Source organism: Aquila chrysaetos, chromosome 5, assembly GCF_900496995.4.
Source record: "Aquila chrysaetos chrysaetos chromosome 5, bAquChr1.4, whole genome shotgun sequence".
NCBI classification, from domain to species: domain Eukaryota; kingdom Metazoa; phylum Chordata; class Aves; order Accipitriformes; family Accipitridae; genus Aquila; species Aquila chrysaetos.
This window is the reverse complement of record NC_044008.1, coordinates 16,430,334-16,454,147: the sequence shown is the minus strand read 5'-3', so window position 1 is coordinate 16,454,147 and position 23,814 is coordinate 16,430,334. Positions and strand designations below refer to the sequence as shown.

Below are 23,814 nucleotides of genomic sequence, written 5' to 3'. Positions count from 1 at the left end.
CCTTTGGGACAAGGAGTCACAGGGACTCCTTATCAGCCCCACTAAGAAATATATTCTAGCTTTGCAGTAATATGGCCTGGGAATAAGATGCTTTTCTAAATAAAATATCCATAGCTATTTGTGGATAAATGTTAATGAAAATCTTGCAGAAATGACTGAGTATCTTTAGGTTTCAGTTTCTGGTCACGTAAACTGTTTCAGCCTTACTAGTTGCTTCTCAAAATCTGACAGTTTCAAAAGAAATTGGTATTAAAGTGAATTGCTAATGTGGAAAACAGCCTGTGATGCAAAGGAATTAAACATTTCATGAAAGAAAATGTGGAAATCAAAATAAATGGTGGGAGTTGATGTACAGTCAAATCTTCTTTGCCAGAAATAAGAAATTTCCCTCCCTGCACAGCAGTGTGAGCAGCCGCCAGGCAAGAGCCACCCCAAACAGGATTCTGGGGAGTCCTTCCTTGCACCCCTGTGACTGTGCTAACATAACCCATGGGGGATCATCCTGGTCACTAACCATCCCATGGGGAAGGGCGGTCAGCCTCCTGTTGGCAGGAGTAAACCCTGTTTGCAGCTTTCCAGAAGGAGCAAGAATTCACATGCCAGGGTCAGAATCATCCCCAGGGCATTTCAGGGGCCTGTGCTTATTGCAGTTCTGGGGACCGCCATCAAGACATGGATGACCTCAAGATCAGGAAAATGCAAAAGGAGAATAGCTGGGACAGGGGTCTGCACATCGCAGCACTGAACAGCCGATGCTGCAGTTTGTCTTCTGTACCCAGAAGGGCAGTAAAGCAGGACAGAGGGCACCGTTCTGCCTCTGTGCAAAACCTTGCTGAGCTCTTATCTTAAGCACCATTTGCAGCCCCACTCTCCACATCTCGGGAAGGAAATAGCAGAGATAGGGAAGAAACACAGAAGGGCAACTAGAATGATGAAAGGCAGAGATCAGCTGCCTTGCAAGGAGAACTAAAAATGCTGAGGAGGCATACAAGCAAAGCTTACAAAATCATGAGGGCAGAGGAAAAGTTAAATGCACAACTTATCCACCAAATCGTTCAAATACCAGAACTATAGCTCACTCATTGAAAATAGCAGGGGATCAGTTTAAAACATATAAACTGCTTTTTTTCATGGGTCGTAGCGAACTTGTGGAATCTGTTGCCATAGGAAGGTTTGAGCAGGTATTGTACCAGTTCACGGGCAACAGGTCCATAAACAGAGACTGAAGGAACAGACCAGGACTTTCCCCTCTAACATCCCTCACACAATGAAAGTGGATATTAAAAGAGCACAAGTGGAACGGATAGCAGAAAGCAGCTAGATTTGTGTGTTCTCCCTAAACAGCATTTCCAATTGCCACCATCAGAGGCTGGTCTGACTCCATAGGGCATTTCTCACATTCTTGGAAACCCAGAGATGTCTATGAGATTTCCATCAGGCTTCAATTGATTCCTACACAGCATCCAATAAACATGTAAAGCCTTTGCTTTAAAAAACATTTGCAAGATGTTCATAACTCATGGAAGAGGAATAAGCTCCTAACAGCCAACTTCAGAGACTATGATGAAAATCACTAAAATGACTGGGGCACAAGCTCAGCAAAGAGCAGGATTAGGGGGATAATTATGTATTTGACTTGTGCAGGGTGCTGGAGGCTGGGGAGGGCACTAAAATATAAGTCTCAAAGTAGTCACACTTAGAAACAGGATAAAGCATGCTGCTTAGTGATATAGTCAGAAAATTGGGCCCAATTTCAATTTTCTCTTAATTGGTTCAAATAAAGATAACAAAATAAATACATAAATTAATAAAAGAGAGATATAGCTTTTCCCTGTGCACTTTGGCTCTTTCTGTAGTCTTAGGTCTTCCCAGGTATAATGCCAACACTACTACAATGCTTACAACACTAATCTTCCTTACCAACCAGAGGCCAGTGATATATACAGTATGACAAGAGCACTTGCATTCAGAGTTGTTTTACAAAACACTACTTTTTGTTTTTATAGTACCCAAGAAAATACTGTATTAGGGCAGATAGTGAATCCTGGAACAGTTGCCTGTGGCTTTCTGAAACTCAACAGTTTCCGAAATTATTACATCAAGAAAGTTAATCTGTAAAACAAGCAAAACAGACTAAGCTGACATCCAGCGTTGCCTACTCTGCTCAAGACAAATCAGTGATGAAAGATATGTTAATCCCACTGTGAAATATATTGCAGCAGCATCACCCCATATATAGTATCTGGCATTGACCCCTCCCCACCTCAGTTTGCTGCATCAGTTTCTCTTTGACCTCTTTTGTTTAAGTATAAACAAGTGGCTGACATGATCTTTCAACCAAGTCTACTCCTTTGGGGCTTTCAGCAAATACTTAATTTAAACACAAGGTGAACCTTACATTCTTAGTCCTATGCCATGCAATTGTTCTTCCACGAGTCCTTTCATCATCCAGCAGGGTTTGTTTTGGTTTTATTTTTTGTTATTTTTAAATTCTTTCTCTTACTCCTAGTTTTAGTAGTTGTTTCTCCTTTTTCAGCCTTGGTAGCCACAGGTCCCAGGCCTGTCAACCCCAAATAACTAGGCTGTCTGTACCACTACAGAAACTACTTCACCTTTTCCTTTCCATCTGATCCTCTCATGATGCTTTTTCATAGCCCTCTCCCAGCTACATTTCTCCCCAGCTGAACCACAGGCTACAGCCAGAAGCTACTTTTAGTATCCCAAGTCTGGTGTTCATTTGCCTCAGCAGTGATTAGCTTAGCCTAATGCAACCATACCTGCAAGTTTATAAGGACAGCTCATGCTCTGATGCATCTCCTTTGTGCCCAGAGACTTGCCTGGCTTTTTAACTGAATTTAGAGTCACAGAAATATGTTTATAAACATTGAAATATGTTATAAATATATTTTATATTGAACTGAATTTGTATTTCACTCTCTGGTAATGTTTATCAAAGACTAACTCTTATAAATATCATAAAACACGCATGACATAAAAGCTAATAAAAATAGAGACAAAGGAAAGTTAATCTCAAATAATATGTAAAGAAACAGAACCCAGACTCTTAATCCAATCTTATTATTTATTTCAAACTGCTCAGGAAATCCACCCAAATTACCTATATTATTAGTTACTACTAAAGAAGTTGTTTTCTATTGTTGCTATGGTGGCCACATCTGCAAACCCAGCTTTGGAGTGAATGTTAATAATCAGTCCTGAAAGAAAGTATGCTTAGTCACTATCAGAGCTACTTGGAACTATGGAGATTAAACACGGCATCTACTAAAAAAAAGTATGTTTTTTCCTTTAAAGTCAGTGTCAGAAGGAAAGGTTAATTCTACAGTTGACTTGTCTGAACAGAATATTAGGAAAAATTCATAGTACCTGAACCAAGAGGTGGACCCCAGTCCTGACAGAGCAATCCTTGGTGTGATAAACAGTCCAGTTCTCAATAATATGGAGCCCCATTTGCTTTCCAAATATGTTTTGTTTGCTAGTACGATACCAACCCAGTAAGTGCTTCATCTTCCACAAGGTTTCTTGTTACCAATGTTCTGTTAATCCAATAATTTTATATTTACACAATACTATGGTATTTGTCAGATGTTAGGAACTGGCTTTGAGAAAGCCTCAAGGCTTTATTTTAATCACATGACATTTAAGAATAACAGACATGAACTAAGAATTTAAAGCTGCAGAAATGGCCATGCACAAAAGCAAACCAGTTTTTAAAAGATAGCTTGCTAGTGAAAGAGTGATCAGCTTTTCAGAAGTTTAAGTTAAAATGGCAAACCAATGAAACCTGAAAAACAGAATTGTTCATTGCCTACTATTTTAATGCACGGTCATAGCCTGAGCTAGTTTAAATGCACAGGAATTATGCGTGCAGCATAGGTCTTTTCCATCTCACTCCAGAACAGATTAGTACGTGGAAAAAAATAATTTTCTAATCAAGACTGCAAGATGATTCAAAACCAGGTTTCACACTTCTGGTGTACCAACTGATGTGGGTAACACTTAGCATAAGATAGCTCTTAGATTTTCACCTGCTGTTTTTTAATAGATTTTCTTCTGCCACTGACAGGTGTTTTAGATTACTTTAATTTTAAGCCTCAAAAAAATGCTATTAAGAAATAAGTTTGACAGCAGGAGTAGCAAAGAAAAGGTATGACAAAGTTATGCTATGCATTAATGGAGATAGGTTTAAAGCTAAGTCTATGCTACATATTAAGGTCTAAGGTCTATGCTACAAATTAATGGAGATAGGTCTAAGGTCACACCTTATTTCTGTGCGTTTGTGCCTCTCAATGCAATGGTTTAGAAACACTGAAAGTAGCTGTATTGGGTTTGTGTGGTAGGGTTTTGGTAGCAGGGGAGGGGCTTCACAGGGCCGGCTCCTGTGAGAAGCTGCTGGAAGCTTCCCCAGCTCCGAGTGGGACCCGCCTCTGGCCCAGGCCGAGCCCGTCAGCGACGGCGGTATCGCCTCTGGGAGAGCAGAGTTAAGAGGGGGAACCTGCAGCAGAGAGGGGATTGGGATGGGAGAGGAACCCCTCTGCAGACACCAGGTCAGTGAGGAAGGAGGGCAGGAGGAGCGGGGGAGGAGGCTGATGCCCCCGCAGCCCACGGGGAGACCAGACTGCAGGCTGTCCCCCCCAGCCCACGGAGGGGAGCGGGGGAACAGATGCCCACCTGCAGCCCGGGGAGAGAGGAGCCCACGCCGGAGCAGGGGGTGGATGCCACCCAGGATGGCCGTGACTCCGTGGGGAAGCCCGCGCTGGGGCAGTCTGTGACTGAAGGACTGCAGCCCACGAAAGGACCCACGCTGGAGCGGTTCATGAAGGACTGCAGCCCGTGGGAAGGACTCATGTTGGAGAAGTTCATGGAGGACTCTCTCCCGTGGGAAGGACCCCACGGTGGAGCAGGGGAGGAGTGAGGAGTCCTCTCCCTGAGGAGGACGGAGCGGCAGAGACAAGGTGTGAGGAACTGACCCCAGCCCCCATTCCCTGTCCCCTGCACTGCTCAGGGGGAGGAGGGAGAGAATTCGGGAGTGAAGCTGTGCCTGGGAAAAAGGGAGGGGTGGGGGGAAGTTGTTTTTTTAAGATTTGGTTTTACTTCCTATTATCCCGTTTTGATTTGATTGGTAACAAATTACATCGATTTTGGTTTTTTCCCCAAGTTGAGTCTGTTTTTTGCCCGTGACCATAACTGGTGAGTGATCCCTCCCTGTCCTTGTGTCAACCCATGAGCTTTTTGTTATATTTTCTCCTCCCCGTCCCACGAGGGGGGAGGAATGAGCGAGTGGTTGTGTGGTGCTTTGTTGCCAGTTGGGCTTAAACCACAACAGTAGTAAAGCAACTCAACAGCTGAAAGAAAACAATAGGGAATATGAAATGCAGGTCAGGATAGGAAAACTCATCTGGGTTTTTTCTTACTTTCATAACTACTCCAGCCATTTTTCTACCAGTTCTCCATCTACTACAGATGCAATTCACCAAGAGCATAAGGGCTGTATGCTGCCTGTTAAGATGGAAGAAAAGACCACAAGAGAGATGCTTGTATGGCTGTAAATCGCAGGGCTTTCAAATGAACTGTACAAGTCCTATCAAAACATATGCTAGAAACCATCTGCATAGGAGAGGAAACAGGCAGAAGAAAGGAAGGAAAGAACTAGAACCTAAATTTCAGTGCTGTCAATTACATTTTTGGTTTAGTATTTCCTTTTGTGTGTCCAGTAAAAAATACTTTGTAATACTGTTGTCCGAAAAGCAGATTCATCACTCGGTGTGCAAAAAGCCAATAATCACAGTCAGGAGAGACATTATTTATTTCATATTTACGCAAAGATGGGTGCTAGGTGGTAATTCCACACAGCTAGCACACCCTGCAGTTAAACAAGCAAGCAATTTATATTCACCCACTATAGTTTCCCAAGTCCTTCCCCAAAATCATTATTGGTAGTTGCTTATCTGCCACCATTTCTATCTGGCTAAGGTTTTCTCTGCTTTGAATTAAAAGTACAGTGTTCTTTTATTCTACAGTGCATGCTCAAGGAGTGGGGGTGGGTAAGTCTTTTAGGTCTTGAATTGAGTCGGTGGTTGGGATCTCCCCCTGCCACCTTTACCTTTCCCCTAGCTCATGCTTCTTTGGCAATCATCCAGCCCTTGGTGCCTTCTGGACCAGGATGTTTCCTTCTTATCAGTCTTTAGTTCCTTCTTCAAGGGTATAGCTGCTGGCAAAGCCTGCATTGTTTATACAAAGTAAGCAGGCCTACAGAGTGAAACTATTGAGTAATGGTCCTCCTTAAAGGACAATGCATCATGTTTAACCCTAAATTGAGCAGTATCACCAGAGTTAGGCTGTAACTCAAACATATGACTACGTTTCCTCCCTTTGAGACTTGTATGAATATTCTTCATATAAGTCTCATTCTAAATGTAAGAATTACATTTACACAACATTCTTCTCATTACTAGGTTGTAAAAAGGCAGTAAACTTGTACAAATACAACAAAAATAATATTAAAATAATTCCCATAAGGCAATATAAAAACACTTCACCTTGTGTACACTCTAAATGCAGGATGGACTTTATATTAATCCAAGTGCAGTTCATGTATCTCTGTGTATTTTTAGCTTCAAAGGTCCAGTTTCCTCAACTCTCCACGTTTTTAGGAGGCACTGCTTTCACCCAGGTATAGTGAATCCATGACTCAATTCCCTGCAGCTGCACTGCTTTCTCCCAGGTATAGTGAATCCATGACTCAATTCCCTGCAGCTTCACAGTGGTATTAGTTGTCAGCAGTACCAAATAAGGTCCTTTCCATTTTTCTGCTAGTGGCTTTTCTTTTCAAGTTTGCAAATATACTGACCTCCTGGTTTAAAGGAATTCACAGGTGAATCCAAAGGTACAGGGGTTCTTATTTGGATATACCTGTGAAAGGAAGAAAGAACTCTTGCCAAAGACAAGAGGTAATCTGTAACTATCTGGTCACCTTTTAGGCACATTTGATTTCCTTTTCCAGTTAAATTTGTTATATAAGGTTTTCCATACAAGATCTCAAAAGGGCTAACCCCTTCTCTGACCCTTGGAGTAACTCTAATTCTTAATAATGCTAATGGTAAAACTTAAATCCATTTCACATATGTTCCCTGACACAATTTACTAATTTGTCTCTTCATTGTTTGATTCATCCTTTCTACCTTCCCACTCGATTGTGGCCTCCATGGGGTATGCAGGTCCCATTTGATTTGTAAAAATTTGGATACCCCTTGGACTATTTCTGCTACAAAGTGCAGTCCTCAACCTGAGGAGAACTCTCCCGGTACCCCAAATCTCGGCATGATTTCTTTCAATAAAGCCTTTACCACTTCTCTTGCCTTGTTGATGTGACAGGGGAAAGCTTCAGGCCATCCTGAAAAAGTACCCACAATCACCAGTAGATATTTTTATCCCTTACAACTAGGTAGCTCAGAAAAATCAATTTGCCAGTAATCTCCAGGTGTAGAACCTTTTCTTAACTCTCCTAGGGGGGCCTTTTCTGAATTTTAGGATTATTCTTTAAACAAACTTCACATTTCTGTACAATCCTTTTAGCTAGTAACAACATATTAATTCCCACAGCATATCGTCTGGTTGCCTCAAGCAAAGCTTCAACTCCCATGTGTGTAGTTTTATGTGTGCTTTCCATTAGCTCCTTCATTATAGGCAAAGTTGCTATACACTGACCTGTCAAGGTTACCCACCATCCTTCTGAAGTCGTCTTACATTTTAGTAATTTTGCAAGTCTATTTTCCTTTTCAGTGTATACAGGTACTTGAATTTTCACAACTCTTTCTGGGATTAATGCTGCCACATTTATCGATAAAGCTGCCCTCTTTGCAGCCTCATCGGCCTTTTTATTTCCTTTAATTACATCAGTATATCCAGACTGATGGGCTTTGCAATGTATAAGTGCTATTTCTTTAGGCTTGTTAACTGCATCAAGCAGTTCCCTAATTTCTTTGCCATATTTTATGGGATTCCCTTGTGAGGATAACAACCGTCTTTTTTTCCAAATTGCACCATGAGCATGTGTCACACCAAAGGCATATTTTGAATCAGTATACACATTAACTCATTTTCTTTCTGATAATTCCAAAACTCAAGTTGAAGCAATCAGTTCAGCTTTCTGGGCAGATGTATTTACAGGCAATGGTACCACTTCTATTTCCTTCTCCAAAGTCCCAACAGCATACCCAGCCTTCTTGTTCCCCGTTATTTACAAAGCTACTTCCATCAGTGAATAGCTCCCAATCAGGATGTTGTAAAAGGAAGTCTTTTAAATCTGGAAGGCTAGAATATACTTGCTCGATGGTCTGTAAACAACCATGTGTTAATCCTTCTTCTTCTTGAGAGGACAACAATGACATTGGATTTAAAATATTAGATATTTTCATTACCACATCCTCTTGTTCAAGCAATATTGCTTGATACAGTACCATCCTGCTTGGAGATGGCCAATGATGTCCTTTTTGTTCCAAACCAGCTATAACTGCATTTGGCACATAAACAGTGATCCTCTGTCCCATTGTTAAGTTTTGTGCCTCCTGTATTAACATCGCTGCTGCAGCTATCGCCCTCAAGCATCCCAGCCATCCAGAGCTTACACTATCCAGTTGTTTCCAGAAGTAAGCTACCGGTCTTTTCCAGTCCCCTAAAGTTTGCACAAGCAATCCCATCACTTGATGTCCTCATTCATGCACATAAAACTCAAAAGGCTTTGTCAAATTGGGGAGGCCTACTGCAGGGGTCCTCATAAGAGCAACCTTTATATTGTCAACCCCTTTTTGACATTCCGGAGTCCATTCCAACACTTCTCCTGGTCCCTTAATAGGCTCATACAAAGGTTTAGCCATCAATCCAAAGTTAGGTATCCAAAGGCGACACCACCCAGCCATTCCAAGAAATCCTCTTAACTCTCTTTTTGATTTGGGTGGGGCAGTCTGACAAATTGCTTCCCTCCTCTCAATCCCCAATTTTCTTTCTCCTTCAGAAATTTCAAAACCAAGATAGGCCACATTTTTCTGTGCAATCTGCGCATTTTTCTGAGATACTCAATATCCAGCCAGCCCTAAAAAGTTCAATAAACTAATACTTGCTTCTTTACACTCCTCAACGGTATTTGCCCCCAACAGGATATCATCCACATATTGTAGCAAGGTAATTAATGAGTTCTTACCTTGCCATTGTTCCAATTCCTTTGCTAGTACATTACCAAAGATGGTGGGGCTATTCTTAAATCCTTGGGGAACTACTGTCCAGCATAGCTGCATCTTGTGTCCCATTGTAGGACTCTCCCACTCAAAAGCAAACAGTTTTTTGACTCTGTTCTTCCAGAGGAATGCAGAAAAAGGCATCTTTTAGGTCCAGAACTGTAAAATAAACATTAGAATCAACTATTGCATTCAGCAGAGAGTACAGGTTTGATACCACTGGAATGACATCAGTCACTATTTGATTAATAGCCCTTAGATCTTGTACTAGACAATACTCCTGAGAACATGGCTTTTTAACAGGTAGAATAGGGGTATTATATTCAGATTGGCATTCTTGAGGCAGTCCATGCCTCAAAAAGTTATTTATTATAGTTTCCAGTCCCATGTGAGCTTCTAATTTCATGGGATACTCTTTATGTCTTACCAGCTTTGCTCCGTTTTAATTCCACTTTCACTGGTTCAGCTGATTTAGCTCTTCCAGGCCTCTCTGTTGCCCACACAAAGGGGACCACTGCATCCATAATTTCAGTGGGGATTTCAACTTGTTCATTCTTCATCTCCTTGATTCCCAATGATTCTTGTAACATATAAACTTACACTCCCCAGGCATTACTCTGAGGAATATGCACTTGAATTTTGTTTTTTTCAAAAGTTATCTGTGCTCCCAATTTATTTAGTAAGTCCTGTCCCATGAGAGGTAATGGACATTCTGGCATATACAAAAATTAATGCACCATTTTTTTATTTCCAATTTCACACATCATAGGTTGGAGAAAGGGCCTAACCTCTTGCTTTCCCGTGGCACCAACCACTGACATAGAGAACTTACTCATAGGTCCCTTACAGCTATTTAACACAGAATAAGTTTCCTCTGTATCTACCAAAAATTTAACAATTTCATCCCCCACCTTGACGGGAACCAGGGGCTCAGCTGGGGAATGAAACTTCTCAGCCCCCAGTCCCCATCATTCAGAATCCCATGTACTGATCATTAGTAAATCGGCCTCAGGGATAGGTGCAGAATGGGGAGACCAAGTCGATCTTTTCTTTGGACATTAATTTTTCCAATGTCCCCTTTCTTTACAAATGGCACATTGGTCAAACCCTAAGGGGGTTCTATTCTCAATGTTTCCCCCTCCTCTCTGTTCCCTTCCACGCCCCTGTCCTCTCAGGAAACCCCCTCCCCTGCAGGATGTTTGCACTTGAGTAAATGCTGCTGCTAAAATAGCAGCCTTTTGCTTCTGATCTTTTAGTTTCTCCCTTTGTTTTTCTTTTTTTTTCTAACTCTTCTCTGTTATTATACACCTTATAAGCAATCCCAATCGAGATACTGTCATTCCTGACATACCATCTACCTTTTGCAGCATCATTAACATGTTTGAATCAGATACTGACAATTTGCATTTTTTCTTGTTTCGTAATCATTTCTTAAAGCAAAGAACATATCCACATATGGGATTTCATCCCACTTACCTTGCCTTCTACAAAACAACATTAGCTGTAAAATGGTATTATAATTCAAAGTTCCCATTTCTGGCCATTTTTCTTCATCATCTAATTTATACACCAGCCACTATTGAGTACAGTACTCTTTTAATTTCTTCCTTGTTAGGGGATCCCCACCCAACTTGTTCCAATGTTTTAAGATGCATCCTAATGGAGAGCAAAGGGGAGGCTCTGCAGACTGTCCTGCCCCTTGTCCTGCTCCCATACTGTTACCCCAAAAGAACATTCTTATCCGCACTTTCATGCACTCCAGTCGTCACTGTCAAGCATGCATGAACTTTATAAAATACCTCTATATACCTTTACCATATACAGTACCCCCTTGCAATGTCTCTAATATTGCACCTTTGTGTCGCTTACCTGCTCTGGATGGGCAGAGTACTTGCAGAGTCCCCGAAACAAAAGGTCGGTGCATGCTGGAGTCCAAAGAACAGCTTCTTCCCGTTGGTAGCTAGCAAGTCAATCCGGGCAGGGCTTCACAGCTGCCCCACCTATTGTCCAAAAAGCAGATTTGTTACCCAGTGTGCAACGTCTCTCCTGAGTGTGTGATTATTGGCTCATTGGACACCAGGTAACAAATCCGCTTTTCAGACAACAATACTAGAATGGGATGCTAAAACCAGGCAGTTTTCTGTCTACAGTAAACGGGTGACTATATGAATATTGAATGTCTAATTGGATTGTTCAAGATAACCTGTACATCAGCAAAAGTAATTGTGTGTGAGTAATCTAAGTCTGAGGAATAACAACTGCCACAATCCAAGCTCTAACAGTATGATTCATTTAGCAGATTTACAATCTGTTGAGAACACCTGAACTTAACAGCAATAACCAAAAATCAATGTGACTATTAATAATTTGAATTTGACTGACAAGAATAGTATTTACATAGCATCCAAGAGACTATTAGTTAAATCATGCAATCAAAAAGTTACCTGAAAGAAATACTGTATTTCAGAATATGTTGTGTTAATGCATCATAAACACCTTGCTGTTCCCTGTCCAACATGTCCCATGCAAAAGTACAGGCTTCCCTATCTGAGATCTTGTATGGAACGCAAATAAAAATCCATCAGAGTATATGCTTTGAATATCCCTAAACCAGACCTTAAACTGATAGCAAAACACCTCAAACGGAAAAGTGTAGCTTTCCTTTTAATATTTAACCCATCATTCTAAACATATGTAATGTGTCCACAAGTACTGGCATCTTTCACAACAGAAGAATTTATTTCCATTCACTTAATCAAAAGTCACACCTGAACACAGATTCACCAAAAACGTTTCAAGTGACAATAGTCAGAAAGCTTGGACTTCCAAGGAGACAGAAAAAGTCCTGAACAAATGCAAATAGGGGCCAGTGAAGCAGATATCCAAATTTAGGAATCTTGTAATTATACCTACTTGGAAGTGGTTGCTTTTACAATGGTCAGCATTCAACCACAATTCAAACAGGAAGGCTATAAAAATATTTAGAGTGATGGCAGCTTCAGATTCAACAGGTACAGAAATTCAATGTCTGTTTGAGGTATATGGTTCCAATTTCAACTGTGATTGTTGACGCAGATAAGACTATTGCAAGCCAAATGACATCTTACAAAAATTATGTCCAAGTCACTTCAGAAACATCTCAGTTCACTCACCCAAGCTGAACAATATCTTCTATGCAAATAGTGCAATTGGTAATGATGAAGGTGTGTTCATCAGCTCATTGCTAAGGCAGTATACTTTCTGTGCTCTGCATCACATTAAAATCTACCTTTTAACCCTAAATAGGGTTAAAATAGTTGTCCTAATAGGACAAATAAGGCTTGGTTGGTAGGTAATTTCACAACTAGCAAAGGACAAATTCATTTAAGGAACCACAGATTAAAAATTATCATCTGGAATTCTCTTAGCTTTGTGTTGGTACAAATTGTGTAGATGTGTACCAGGATTTGACCTGTCTACTTCTGACTGAATGAGATTAAAGAGCTTCTGTTGCAAACCAAGAGCTTCCTTCCACTAATGGGACAGCAGGGAGGAAGCTGAAAATATACCCTGCAATGCCCAGTACAGACAGGCTGCAGAATTAGTGTTATTTTAAGCCTCCCAACACCAAAACATCCCACATGCAACTTGAAAGCATGTCTGGGTGGCAGTCCCCAGCTGTCTGTGTTCAATAGGGTTCAACCCATTCTGCAGTACAATTCATATGTCAATTCTTGTAACACGTGACGTTCCAACAGCTCAGAAGGACTTTTGCTTTCAGTTTTCTTTTTTCTTTTTTAAACAAATTATGGAAAATATAGAACTACTTTCCAAAACAGAAAACCTCTTACTCTTCCTCAGAAAAAGTAATTACAGTTGATCTGAAAATACTATAAATCAAAACATTAGAAGAATCTTTTTGTATTCTTACGTTTTCTTTGCTGTCCTGGTGAAGTCAGCTTAAGGAACGAAACCACTTGCCTATTAGACAGTTGACTCTTCTATCCATGACAAATCTGTTGTTTCATTACAGATTAGTTTGGCAAGTAAAGGAATCCTGCTGTGACATACATGGTCCTGAACACTACCATCAGACAGGCACATCTCAGAAACACTTTTAACATGCCATCCCCGCAGTAACTTGCAAAGTAGATGCTTCCACTTCTCACTGAGTTTGCTTCCAGGATTGTGTAATCCTGGTCAACTTTGGGCTACTTTCAAAGGCTAGGAGGGACTCAATGACTCTCAAGGGGAGAAAAAGAGATACCATTCAAAGGTTAAGGCTTAAATTCCCATTCTTTCTCTCCCTAGGTAAGCAATATTTTATCATGGCAACCTAAAATGCAAGGTACAGTGCTTCTTCAGCAGCAAGAAAGACAACGGGCTCTGAAAACAGGTTGCCTCCTTTAGTGTCATAAGCACAGTCCTTGCAACGCATAAACCATCCAAGTGGTCTGTGAGACCACTTTTATAATGAGCTGAAATATGATGAAAGTCAATCTTCATCCCATGCACATCTCCAGCACCAGGTGCTGCATCACTTGACAGCTGGTACCCCACTCATTAGTGTGATCTGCTGTTGTCCTAATGAGTCCACTGGCTTGTCAAGAGCCCTGGATCCTCTGTTATCTCAAGGATTAAATGATTGCATGCTTTCTAAAACTGCTCTCACAAGAATACAGGAAAGTAGAAAAATATGGCTCAAGACGATGAATTCACAATGAAAATGTTTGAGCAATACATTTAATTACCTAGACATTCTCAATTTGCACCTACAAGGAGATAAAACCATAGTCAACACTTCCAAGAAACTAAATCTTTTCCAAGTTTTTTTCTTCTTTCAGCTGATTTCAATTGCCAAAACATTGTGGTTTCCCAAAGCTGGATAGTACTAGCACACCGTCAGCTAAAGTACCCAATGCAATGCCAGTTTTTTTGATCAAGCTCAAGAATAGTTCAGCTGACAAACGTCAAGACTTTCACCAGCTTTCAGCCCACAATGTTACTTCAGCAAAACATGATTTTGCATCACACCAAAAGCAATTGCCGCTGCCTTTTGGCAGCAGTGTGATTTTAACATGAGCAAAGTCAGTAACAACCTGTGCCCTACTTTCACAAGGAGTAAGTGGAACTGCCCAAACTGAACTTGCCATTATGCTTCAACTATGTCACGTAAAATTTTAATATACTTGTATTTATAAAGATTATGGTAAATATTAATGTTATGCTATTGCAAAAGTACTAGTTAGCATTTGTAAGTCTTCACTATAGTCAAATATTGCTTTACAAAGCAATTCAGAGTCTAGGAAGAATAACTAATATAAAATAAAGTAGGTTAGAAGAATTCCCTCTCATTTTGATTTAATGGCATACAAAGCTTAGGCTCTCACTACAATTAATTGGCTAGTATCCTTTATAGTATACACTTGTTTTGAAAATACAAGATAAATAGAAAATAAATACACGTGCTGATGGGTAATTTAAACAGTCTCATCATGAAAATCTACAGGTTTTTGCAGCTCTCCTCATCGTCTTTGTCTGACTCCAATAAAGCAAAGATGTAACTGTTTTCCCCAGCAGTGGGATCACAAACAAGTACTCTAAAATCTGTTTATATAAGAGAGAGATAAAAAGAAAAAAGGAATAGTTCTTAAGGGAAAGCTTTCCAATCATTTTCCAATTAAAATCCTAGCCCTGGAACAGTTCTGAACTTAGATAATGAGAACACTAAGGCAAGCTGTTAATTACTTTTTATTTCTGTCAAAATTGCAAGATATTTTGAGCATAATTGGTACAGTTCCTCTACAGTATTACTTTAAAGGCACTAGGAGGAGCTCTAATTGTTCCCCAAAAGGGACTAATTACCACCTAATAGCTGTTAAAGTAGGCCCAGTTCACTGGGTTTGTTAATGTAGATTTTACATAAAAAGTATGAAATACATCCATACCACAGAAATGTAAGTTTATTACTAGAGGTAAAAAAGACCTCCTACAGAACAAATTTTATCAATGTTTCTTGTTACTGCGGTCTCTCTCTCTCTGTACATACTTTTTGTATTTACCTCCCTATATATCTGTTCACACTGTTCATCCTATGCACATACATTATGTGTTCCCATCAGAAGTAGAATGGTGATAGCTACAGGTGACTTGGCCACCTAGGCTAATAACATACGCCTGAGTGGATATATAATGATGTACATATATTATATACAAACTTTTTTGGTTTGGAAGACCACTATGCTGACCGGATGTAAAAGAAAACACTTTGTAGAAACCTGGTTTAAAACAGATTTTCTTTACACATGGCTTTTAATAACGTATTTAACTCATTGGATGTACATATTTAAGCTGTATGTGGTTAGGTACCAAAAACTGCATTACAGTTACCTTAGGTTACACCTGTATGGCCACAAACATCTCCCCTGGGGAGCAGTGTCCTTCTTGCAGCCCAAACAGCACAATACAGACCACATCTACTGTATCACATCCACACTGCACTTGCAGTGCTCAGCATCCATTCTATGATCTTAGGTGTCGTCTTCTCACCTGCACACTTCCTTAGCACAACACACACACTGTGTGCACCATTTCCCTGCTCATATCACAGAAGCAGATGCCTTAAGGATAGCTCCTGCCTTTGTGTAGCACTCTTTGCAATGACATCTGCACACACTGGTCTTGCTACCTCTACATCCACTGCATTTGCTCCTTGTACTCCTGCCAGAGAGCCTCTGACATCTTCTCTCCCCAGATTGTGTGCCTGCCTTTTTCCCACAGATGGGATCACAAGAATTGCTCCACAGATCCTAGGTTTTACTCCAGGTTAAGGACGTGAGCTGCCCATTCAGGTACATGGTACCGCTGTGGCAGACCAGCTCACCCGAGCCATCACCGTTCTATTTCTGACGGGAATTACTAATGTATACATACAGGATGAACAACAATGGGACCACAACCTTCTGGATATCAAGGAGCCTAACATCTGCTATTAAGCACTAACACACCATCTCCCAGGATGCTATACTGCTGGACATGAAGGTTACCATTGCCTTCTGGAGCTCTGCCATCACTGACTCATAAAGGAGAGTAGGGAAACCCATGCATGTCTGCAACGAACATGTTTGTGGGGGAAGATCGAGTCATTTGGGTGTTGGCTTCCCAAATATATATAACATAAGGTCAGGCAGGCCCTACCAGCCAGGGGCTCCTCAGCTGCATTGGGGCCATCAACAAGAACTATATCCTATTTGTTATCTCCCATGAGGTTCCTACTAAGAAATCAGTTGCAAAGGCTACCTCCTGATCACCCTTCGAAGACCACTGAGAAAGATGAATACAGCAGCTGCACTTACGACACCAAGGTTTTTAAGAATTCCTCTCTTTACCACAAAGGTGAAGTCAAGATCCTCTTCCCAGACACAGACACCAGCCTACCCAAGGTTCAAATACCAGTCTAAGGCTTGGCAGATACTGCGCATCTCATTCTAAGGTAATCACACAAGCACTCACTGATGCACTTCCACTAGCCTTGACCACCTGCAAGACCTTGACCAGTGTGTGCATTTGTCAACTGACCACATGATGGCAAACCTTAAGGGACTGGGTGAATGCCAACAGCTCCAGCCCCAGGTGTGGCTGCTTCCCCAAATATGCAAAAGTTCTGCAGTAGGCCCTGGGATCGTTTCCTAAAGGAAATTACTATAATTTTGAATTGAAAGGTCAGTGCCTTTGAGTGAAGAGCCATTTGCACACAACTCAAATGCTGAAAGAGGCAAGTGTCAGAAGCAGAAAAACAAAGTTTCAGGGGCACAGTTCCAGATTTAATTTGTACTTTGAAGATTAAAAACTCTGCAGCTGGCATTAGTAACAGTCTGACAACCATGAAATCCATAGAGAATCCTGACAGTCCTGAGGAGATGATATTTCTGCCTACATTCAGAGGCAGAAGACATTGCTATGCAGATCTGTGGTTAAAATAACAGTGAACTTTGAAAAAATGGCCTGGGCAGCCATTATCGCCAGGACCAATACTCTGGCCCTGAGCTTGTGCTCATAGAGCTAAATAGGCTTCTCCCACCAAAAATGGCCTCATTCACACCACCCAATGGGAAGAGTCCTTTGCCTGCATTAGCGCATACCCACGATGAGGCCATGGAGTTTGCCTGCAATTAGCTGACTCTGATCAACTGCAAAACAGTTAAAGGAGTTCTTGAGTCTGGCTAGTGAAGAAGGGAGAGAAGAGGAAGAACAGGAGGTCAGGAGACAGACTGAGCCAACACAGTATGCACAAGAGTCACAGAAGCACTTCAGGCTCTCTGTGTGAACAGCCAAAGAACAAGAAGTTCAGATGCTGACTGAAAAGACAGTACATCCCAGTAAGGTCTGTGTACTGGTCCCAAAAAGAGAGACATCCCCCATTATGTAGTTTGGGCTTAAAAAGTACACAGCTGAAATGTTTCATGGACCTTAGCAGCTACAACTGTGATCTGTGAGGAAGAAATCCCACCATAACAACTGCCAAGTGACCTGACCAGAAGCCAGGTCTGTTCACATGAAACAATCTGGAAAGTTCAAGGGCCAACAAGGAGGTCCAGAATCACCAAACTACGGATAGTCCTCAGTCTTAGTCTTCAGTTTGTCCTGCGCACAGCAGGATGCCAGCATAGGAGAAGTGAGTGCTGTGCTCCTGTTGCAGTGATGCATCAGGGGCAGGAAGGGCCTTTGCCATCCAGGGAAAACACTGGTGGCGAGACTGGGTCATTCACAGCATGGAGTTCATGGCCTTAAAACAGGCTCTTTCAAACTGTTAAGAGGTTACATTTATGCTGTCAACCTGAGGTGCCAATAACCAACATTTCTGTGCTGAAAAGGGTCCAGGTAGATGTTCCTATGCAAGATGGGTACCCAGTGAGTTATAGGCTGAGCATTCTCTACCAACCTAGAAAATCCCATCATAAGGATGGTGATGCTCAAGTTCAACATGCATAGGGTCCAGACACTGTGGATATCTGACAAAACTGGGAAGCATTTAGATGACTTGATAGTCTACATGAACACTAGCAAAACTCTGATCCTGAAGCGTACCATTATCTTCTCTCAATTAGATTGGACAGGTGGTATTTAATCTATTTTAGAAGCTGATTTGCTGATAAGAGAATGAAGCACACTGATGCTGACCAATGCAGCCCTGCAGTAGATATTTATAGTTCTTTAGCGGAACTGGTTAAAAAAATCAGTGCTCTTCAGGAAATAGGAAGCAACTGATATGAGGACTATGAATCATGACTTTGGTAACTGAAGGAACTTTAAAACATATTGGACAAATAGAACAATAGGTTCTATTTACAAAAATTTTCACTAGTAGCAACTCTTTGGAGCTGCCATGCATTGATTTGCTTTCCAGAAAGGCAGACACAAGTAACTCTGGAAACATCCTAGTAACTACAGATCATGGCACTCGATATTCATCATTCTCAACTTGAAACCAGAAAGTTGAAACAGATGCTTGAGTGATACAAGTCATACTTTGTGCAGACTCCATGCTTAGAGACATTCCACTAGTGGCAGAAGTCACCTCGTCAGAGAGCAGCTTAAAGTGACAAAGGATTGAGAAGTCAAGGATCATCTCAGTGTTCACACAGTGATCCATGAACTCAGCAAGTTTCTGTTAATTATGTTGAGGCATTAACGCCCAGGGCCAAAAGAAAACTGGAGGCCACATATTGCAGTTTTGGTGCTTGAGTAGAATGCCAGCTAGGAATGAAGTGCCTGAAGTCAGGACCACCTTCTGATATTTGGTTGAGAGGCAAATAGCACTAAAGGAAATGCAAGTGGTGGGACTCAGTGGTGTGTGCCTAAGTCTCGGTTGCTTCAGTCATAAGAAGCATTTCTTTGTTCAGCTTTTCAACAGCATTATTCATTTTCTTACCTTGGGATTATCTTTGAAAATCAATCTCATGTACACTTGGAACCTGGATGTCTCCTCATCTGAGTCTGTGACAACCTTCCGATAAAGATACCAAATGTTTCAAACTGTATGCAGTGCAGCGAGACTGCTTTTCTTTAAACAGGCATGTTTGCTACCACTGCTGCTTGGAAGAGAACCACACATCTGGGCACTGCTCCATCTATACATAGCTCAAGTCTCATAACCTTTAGAGAGCACCATCAATAGCACTGTCTATAGAACAACTGACAGAGAGATCGGTAAGGCTGACATCTGCCCATGCAGCTTGAAGAGGGCAGCCCAGCCAATAACTCTAATTCTGAAAAAGAATCTGATCTCCAGCTGTTGTAGTACCCATTTTTGGACTTTTCAGCACAGATCCAATCACCTCTACCTCAAAAGATGGGCTCTAAGACATCCCATTCTGTATTAAGTGTAAGAGAAGCTTACAAGTGCAATGAAATGCCAAGATCAGTGCCCACCATGGCTGCATCATTCTCCGTATATCCATTCAAAGCCCAAGACATAAACATTTTCTTTCCTCAGTCCAGCTGATGATCACCAAATGCTGCTCCCACAACAATGTAGTTTTCCTGCATTCTACCTTCCTCTTAGCATCAGGTATCTTGCCTCTGCATCTCCCTTCAGTATCTAGAAGGAATCTTCTTGTGCATGAGTGACTTAGATGTCTCACTCAGTTCTATTATGTCTGTTTTTCCAATCTGCCCCTTCTTTGGCTAAATAAGGCTGCAGAGAGACTATGGTTCCTGATACCACTCAGCTTGAGCATCTTGATCAAGCTCAACATTCCCCTAAAAGGGGAAAAAAAAAAAAAAAAAAAAAAGCTGTTAATCTGCCACCTTGTCATGCATCAAGGCAACATCCTCCTCCTCCTCCGCTAGGAATCCTTGAAGTAGTTAATCTGACAAACATCTACAAATTCAAGCTTAACTATATTCAGTAGACACTATCCCAATAATCCTGGAAATACCAGCCCAGGAGGAGTTAGTCCTCTAAGGCAAGTAAGTCCTTCTTTACATACCTTGGAGTCAGTGAATATACTCCACAATTCTCACAGCCTACTGATTTCACACTTGTAGATCTGGTTTTGCAGCATCTGGAAGAACATGGCCATTCTCAAAGGTCAGGATTTGATACATGTGAATGGGTGATGCAAATTTTTGTCAGGTGAACTGCCATCTGTGGTAGCACACAGTAGAGCTGAGGAAGCAGAGAAATGGTACTTCTCTAAAGAAAGATTTCAGATGCATTGGATGCTTGTGACACTGAGCAAGAGCTGGAGGAAGGGAATTAGAATCACATTGTGTTTTCAGAGCTGTCACACAAAACTGAATTTTAGGCAGGGGAATTTAAGAATGGGAAAGATAAAGTGAGCTGTTAGTAGGCAGGTCAAAGGATAACACTCAGAATATCAACAGTACGAAACTGTATAAAATGACAGCCTTTGCCTCCATCTGTCCAAACAGATTTCTGTGCTGAGTTTGGTTTTGGCAGGGAATAGAGATTAAAGAGCTTAGACAGGGACTCCAGTATTAAAACCTTTTCTATAAGTCCAGAGCTGCACTTGAAGTCTGTGGATGAGCAGAGGATAGCCTTTCCTTCCAGAGTGTCATTGCACTGTCCTTTGAAACCAAAACTTGCTGCAGCTGGCACTACCACAATTCACACATACAAATCTGGCTAAAAAGCCTAATTGTATGAGTTTTCTATGTTGACTACCCATGTATTCAATGACAACCAGGGACTCTACCTGCTGTACTACTGACAATTTTGATACGTTTCTTGACTTCAAGAGCAGTTTTAGCATTATCATCACACTTACCCACTCCAACTTGAACTGCTCAGCACCAGTACAACTTGTCATGTGTCAGTTATTTTCAACCACTAGAAAAAACTCACACTACTTAGACTGTGCTTCAGTATTGCTTGTTTCCTGCTTCAACTCACAAGACAGAGCTGCTTCTAGACTTTCATTTTAGATATTGGTTGGCCCAAACATCATGGCTTCAACTCCTAAAAAATAATTAAGATTCCACAGCATCATCACTGCAAGATTTATCCTGACGTCTGCTGTGCAATATGGCACAAAGATGGCAGCATAAACCTGTCTAAAATCATATAACACCACAGCAGGTTTACAGGACTACTACAAGAGTATGACATAAAACATATTTAAGAACAGTATAAAAGACAAAGTCTTCAAGATAATCAACCCAGCCTTGTAAGTGTTTCACCTTGGCTTCTCGTCAACAATTTCATGTATCACTAAGTTCAATTTATGTAACGCCATAACTTTTTATTGATTGCTATTACATTTGCAAGAAAAAAAATGAAGATTTGGGGAGCATTTCATATTATGCCTTAAGTAGCTGTTGAATTTTGGCATTGACTGGATCACGTCCATCAGTCTGCCCTACACACAGCAGCCACAATTCCCACATCCTTGAAATCATAGTTGCTGAAAAGTTATATAATTAGATCTTTTCAATCATTGCCAGGATTCTGGATATCTTCACACCATCTTTTTCTTTTGTACAGTAGACGAAAACATTAAATAACTTCAAACTAGTGCTTGACCATTTGTTTAGTATAAAACCGTTGCTTTTCTATTTTTCCAGACTGTGGTGCCCTCTGTCACATCATCAAGCTGTTAGCTATTTCCATTTTGCCTTGGAGTCTCCATAACAATATTTGTTCCATGCTGACACTAAAACAAATATTTTCTAGGTTGGAAAGGAAGAATTCAGTGAGGTAACAAAATGTAGGTAGAGACTGGGATATGCAGTTGAATGAAATATGCACAAGGAAACAGGACAGAAAAAAAAGGAACACTTTTTAAATTCTGTCTTCAGTAAAAGGCAGTGCCCACCCATCACTGCCTGAGACTTTAGCCCCTCTAGGATCTGTCTCTTAGACATGCATAAAATGTATTCCTTCTCCAGCAAGGCTGGATATACCATTGCCGCCTCTACTAAAAGTTACGTCCAAGATCTACCTGAATCACATAATATAGCTGCTTCAGCTTTGTACCTAACCTCACATGCTTATGAGCCAAGACAGTCCTTCACAAGCTAGATGTCTAGCAGTCCTTACTCCTGTACTTCCACAGGAACAAGACTCTCACATAGTTACCACCATTATATTGCCACTAGTCAAGATATCAAAAGCCACATAATCACTGAACAGAGATAGCTATAAGTTTCTAGTTTTATGCAAGCATTAGGAATCACATCCATTCAGCCAATTGTCATCCTTAACCAGCTATTAGCTCTGAAGAAAGTGCAATAAGCAGAACATGCCCACATGAAGCCATTAGCTACCACATACCGTTTATGCTATTCTTGCATAGGCAGGAAATTAGCCTCGCTAGGAGAAACTTTGAAAGTTTTCTATAAATAACACTGATTCTCCAGGAAGCAAGGATCGGAAAAAGCCTGTGAGTGATGAAATGCCCATTCTGAATTCAACCACAAATACATTTCACCTTATCAGAGATGCAAGCCTGTGTACTGCTAGTACAAACATCAGCCTTTTGTACTGATACACTTTTACACCCACTTCTATCCCAGTGCATAGGTATCATTGATATTATTGGCATTTCAGATCAAAAAGTTGTTTTAGGCTTAGCCAGCTATGCTCTAAATATCTACTTACCCCTTCAGATGAGTACGAGAGTGGGGAGTGTCAGAGTCAATAAGCAAAGGGCATGGGGTGATGTGAAAGGAAGGGATCACAAAATCAACAATATAGGGCTTAGGCGGGGTTACCTCCAGGATTTACAGGTAAAGCAAGGAAGTGCCTGCAAGGCACCATTATGGAAAAATGCCCAAAACCCTTTTTAGTAAATCAACATGCTGGGGTGTGTCACTGAAGTGCCTCTATGCTAATGCATGCAGTGTGGGGAATAAGTGTCATGAGTTATAGATCTGTGTGGAGTTGCAGGGCTATGATCCCATTGGCATCGCAGAGGTGTGGTGGGATGGCTCCCATGACTGGACTGTTGCAATGGAGGGACGCAGGCTCTTTAGGAAGGACAGGCTGGGAAGACAAGGGAGGGGAGTTGCCCTTTACGTGAGAGAGCGGTCAGAGTACATGGAGTTCTGCCTGGGGATGGATGATGAACCTGAGGGAGCTGGCTGATGTCATTGCAAGGCTACTCTCTATAATCTTTGATTGACCACAGCAAGTGGGAGAAGTGCCTGCAGCTTTCAGACAATGTCCTGAAGGGAGTACGTAAAGAGGATGGAGCCAGACTCTTCAGCTGTGCCCAGTGACAGGACCAGAGGCAATGGGCACAAATCTCCCTCCTTGGAGATATGCAAAAGTCTGGTTATGGTCGTCGGCAACCAGCTCTAGCTGGCCCTGCTTGAGCAAGGCGGGTGGACCAGATGACCTCCAGAGGTCCCTTCTAATCTCAGCCATTTTGTGATATCATATTTATTAGTTCCCCCATTGCTTCCCCCACAGCTTCACTGAGCCACTGGGACTGTTTCTCATTGTAGTGACACCCTCTGTTTCCTCAGCTGCGCAGATATTTGGGGACAAATTTCTCCCCAGCATTTGCACAGTAAAGCCTTGAGTGTCAGATTACAGCACCACACAAATGAGTAAGAA

The 23,814-nt window shown here is 41.4% G+C and overlaps 1 long non-coding RNA gene across 1 annotated transcript in view; it reads right to left on the bottom strand.

Annotated features, from left to right (window-relative positions):
* Positions 1 to 3,171: 3,171 nt before the first annotated feature.
* The window catches only part of LOC115342268, a 45,209-nt gene continuing 24,566 nt past the window's right edge, over positions 3,172 to 23,814 (bottom strand). Inside the window, exons 2-3 of the long non-coding RNA XR_003923697.1 lie at positions 5,433 to 5,517; positions 3,172 to 3,215 (exon numbers count right to left, since the gene is read on the bottom strand). This is a non-coding gene — a long non-coding RNA (uncharacterized LOC115342268). The remainder of the gene's footprint in view (positions 3,216 to 5,432; positions 5,518 to 23,814) is intronic.